Source organism: Cynoglossus semilaevis, chromosome 12 (assembly GCF_000523025.1).
Source record: "Cynoglossus semilaevis isolate Cse_v1.0 chromosome 12, Cse_v1.0, whole genome shotgun sequence".
Classification (NCBI taxonomy): domain Eukaryota; kingdom Metazoa; phylum Chordata; class Actinopteri; order Pleuronectiformes; family Cynoglossidae; genus Cynoglossus; species Cynoglossus semilaevis.
Genome location: NC_024318.1, coordinates 17,096,744 through 17,100,921, shown reverse-complemented (window position 1 = coordinate 17,100,921; position 4,178 = coordinate 17,096,744). Strand labels below are relative to the sequence as shown.

Genomic DNA, 4,178 nt, shown 5'->3' with positions numbered 1-4,178 from the left:
TCTTTCTCTCTTTCTTTCTTTCTCTCTCTCTCTCTTTCTTTCTTTCTTTCTCTTTCTCTCTTTTTTTCTTTCTCTCTTTCTTTCTTTCTCTCTCTCTCTCTCTCTTTCTTTCTTTCTTTCTTTCTTTTTGTCTTTCTCTCTTTCTCTCTTTCTCTCTTTCTCTCTTTCTATCATCTAAATCAAGTCCTCACTCCCAGTCCTTCTCCTACTCTTAGTGGCCCGACAATGTCATGCTGTCTTGCTCACTGTCCTTCACTGGGTTATTTTACCTGTCCCTTTATTTCTCTCTCTCTCTCTTACTCTCTCTCTCTCTCTCTCTCTCTCTCTCTCTCCTTCTGTCATTTAAATCTTGTCCTCACTCCCAGTCCTTCTCCTACACTTAGTGAACCCGACACTCTGTCGCCCTGTCTCGCTCACTGTCCCTCGCTGGGTTATTTTACCCATTTTTACAACAATAATATAAAATGTTTTCTTAATTATTATTATGTTTTTGATGTTTAGATGGGCGGTTACTTTAAGTCACTAATAGTACATGGGGGTCTAGAACAAATGAATTGGTTTTATTAGTTATTTTTAATGGTGAAAATGCAAACGCGATACGAGCAGATCAACATTCGACAAGTGCTGTTGTGGAACAGATTAAACGCGTACCTTGAAGCCCCACTGTATATTAGATATTTATTATTATTTATTCATATTTAATTAAATATAATTTTGAACATGAAGTGTTTTTTTTTTTTTCAAAATTTTCAAAATTCATCAAGCAGGTGTTTGCAAGTTTTGGCCTGTGAGTCGTATGTTTGACAACCCTGGTTAAGCTAAATAGTTATTACGATATGGTAAGTGACAGTCATTTTCCTATGAATTTGTAACAATTCTGAAAGTCACACTACAAACAGGGATAGCATGACTTTCAGCATTTGGTTAAACTGTGCTGAGAAGTGGACTGGGTGTAACTCCTTGTTCCAGGGAAACAGCCTTATAACCATCTCTAACTAATGCCAGCAGCTATATTTGTCTTGCTGGTGAACAGTTTCTCCACGTGAAATATCAATAATCAACAACCTTCATTTTAGTTTAACTAAAAGGCAGGTCTTTATTTAATGAGTAACTGGTTCACGGGCACTAGCATATGCGTGATGCTGCAAAAAGTGGGGGGCGTTACCTTGTTCACTCTCGACAACTGAACGGTGTCTGCTTTCATAATGCCGGACTCTTTAAGCAAACAGCATGTCTTTGCTTGCTCGGATGAACTGTTATTGGAGTTTATAATGGTGTTGCTCATACCTGTCTAATATTTACCAGTTTGAATATTTTTATGGCTGCTTAGTCAGGTATGAATTCTTTAAAAAAACATTTATCCTATGTGCATTTATCTTATGAAGCCCACTGATAGATGGAGTTTGATTAAGGCGAATTTTGTTGCAGTAAACAATCAATTTCGAGTCACAAAAGTAAAGGTAAACACCAAATTTCTCAGCGTGTTTCAATGTAAAACATAACAGTGAATTTTGTTTTCCCTTTTGTGTCTTTACAGATGACAACCCGCTTTCAGTTTGTATTGAAAGAATGCAGCTAATGGTCATTTGATGCTAACCCTTAAATAGCAGCTACGTGTAGCTTTTTGTACTTGGAGTGGTACTCTGGGTGAAGGTCAGGATCAGTCGGAGGAAGTATTGGTATATTTTGGTATATCTCGGTGTTTTCTGACAGGTTCCCAATAATGACCGAGTTACTGAATTTCCCCCTTTCATATTTAAATACAATCTTCGCAGACATTTATAATATGCCTCTGACCTTTTGGAGTCTGTCCAGTATCCTTAATGAACACAAATTATCAGTATCACTGAATTTCCTTAATGAACACAAATTATCAGTATCACCGAATTTCCGTAAAACCGCAGTAAAAAGACGAGGTGAGGCAAAACGGTACTGCCGCTTCACCTGCATCTCCCCTTCACTTCTTTATCCTGACAAAAACTAGCATCCTTTTATCTGGTGTAGAATGTTACTGCCTCCTACTGGCCATATACCGCCATACCTAAAACGTAATGTATTCTTTTATATAATACTGTAGCAATGGGATTTGGATTTGGAATTTAACACCATACTCGTACGGTGTTCTTCTGAATTGCTTAACATTTCCATTAATGGTTGTTGAATCTTTGCTTCTTTTTTTTTTCTATATCTATTCTATTTGTTGTATGTCATTTGCAGTTACGTTATTGCCCAACCCTATGTTCAGATTTTACTTTCTGCTTGAGCAATTTCAGTGTAAGCTATTTTTAACTAAGGGTTGTCTTTATAAAAAGCCATTACGTTCTGCATTGTAGCATGGAAGCAGGTGGCCCAACTTCAATAGGCCTTAAACCTATTGAGGCCTGTTAATGAGAATTTGAGCCCCACTTCAGAGTCTTTGTAAAGGACACCTGGGGGCTACACAATGCCCTTAATCACTTACCTGAAGTGACCTGCTGTTTGCAATCAGTGGGTCAAGTAACACAAGGAGAGCTAAAAAGATTCATTACACACTCGCTGTGTAGAGCCTGTGGTGAGAGCAAAAAGTGAGGCCTGCCAAGTGTCCTGATGACACATATCAGTCAAGATGTCTATTGGGAGCTCATTTGCTGTCCCCTAACTTTCTATTTCATTTTCTGTTTTTCAACAAAAGCCACACTGACCATAAAAAAAAACATTTAGATAAGAAAATGTAATGCTTTGAATAGTTGATACCAGAGGTGTGGACTCGAGTCACGTGACTTGGACTCGGGTCATCAATTTGATGACTTTAGACTCGACTTGACAAAATGCAAAGAGACTTGCCACTCGACTTGGACTTTAACATCAGTGACTCGTGACTTCACTTGGACTCGAGCCCTTTGACTCGACAAGACTCGATACTTTCTCCAAAACCCAAAGTGATCTGTGTAAATATATTATTTTGTTTGAAAAGGACTAGAAAGGACTCAAAACAGAAACGGCAGGACTTGGGACTTGACTTGACACTTTTCAGTCTTGACTTGGACTCGACTCGGACTCTGCCTGTCTTGACTTGAGACTTGACTCGGACTTGAGTGCAAAGACTTGAGACTTACTTGTGACTTGCAAAGCAATGACTTGGTCCCACCTCTGGTTGATACCCATACCCATTGATATCACAATTAATTTATATTAATTCATTAATCTATATTGAGCACTACGGTTTACCGATTGTAACGTTTTCTTAAATACCATAAGAAAATATTTCACTGAAATCCATTGTAATGTTTTCTTAATACCATAAGAAACTATTTTGCTGAACTAAAGTTAAGCACAACTCAAACAAAACAAAAACACAGTTAGACAACAGCCGCCATTTTCAAGCCACGCGAGGTGCAGAAGAGAGGTGTGCCCAAGTGGGGGGGAAAATGGCAGAAGAAGAATAATGATTGTTGTTTTTTTTTATGTGAATGTAGTCTACAAAGCACCGCAAAATCTATTGTACAACTAACTCTGCTCAAGTAAAATAGCATCATGCGTGGGTTCAATTACGTCAATACGTTTTCCTCGCAATTATAATTGACTTTCACTTTCCATAATTTTAATTTTCATAATTTTAATTTTAATTTTTCATAATTTTAATTTTCATAATTTTCATACAAACATACTGTTTGTATGTTTTTGGAAAGTTTTTTTTTGCACTCTTTGCTTCCAGCACTATGGGATGTCTGTTTCATTTAGTACTAGTTTGTGTTTGTCATTGTAATTTAAAACATAAAACAAACGAACCAAAATACTAGATACGTTTTATATTTGGCAACATAAAATTAAACAAATGATTCAAATAAACACCTGGTATAGATCGGGGAATTAGTGACACTAATTAATTACCGTTTTTAAAAACGCATTTTACGACATGCAATGAGTAATACCGTACGTGATTTTACACATTCATAGTGTTATGAAATGAATGAATGAATAATTATTATTATGTAATTGTAATATCGTGAGAAATTCTCTGTGCTGAAAAAAATTACTTCACTCAAAAAAAAAAAAAATTCCATTTACTTTCTTTATTTGACGATAATCTGGCAATATTTTAAAATAAAAGTCATTCAGTCTGGTATAGATGTAGCTCCTCCATAACAGACTAAAACTATTTATTCAAGCTACAAATATTGTTCATTGCTGTGTAATAA

The 4,178-nt window shown here is 36.3% G+C and overlaps 1 protein-coding gene across 1 annotated transcript in view; it reads left to right on the top strand.

Annotated features, from left to right (window-relative positions):
- degs1 (delta(4)-desaturase, sphingolipid 1) overlaps positions 1 to 4,178 on the top strand; it is a 10,155-nt gene that overhangs the window by 3,240 nt on the left and 2,737 nt on the right. The gene's annotated exons all lie outside the window — the stretch shown is intronic.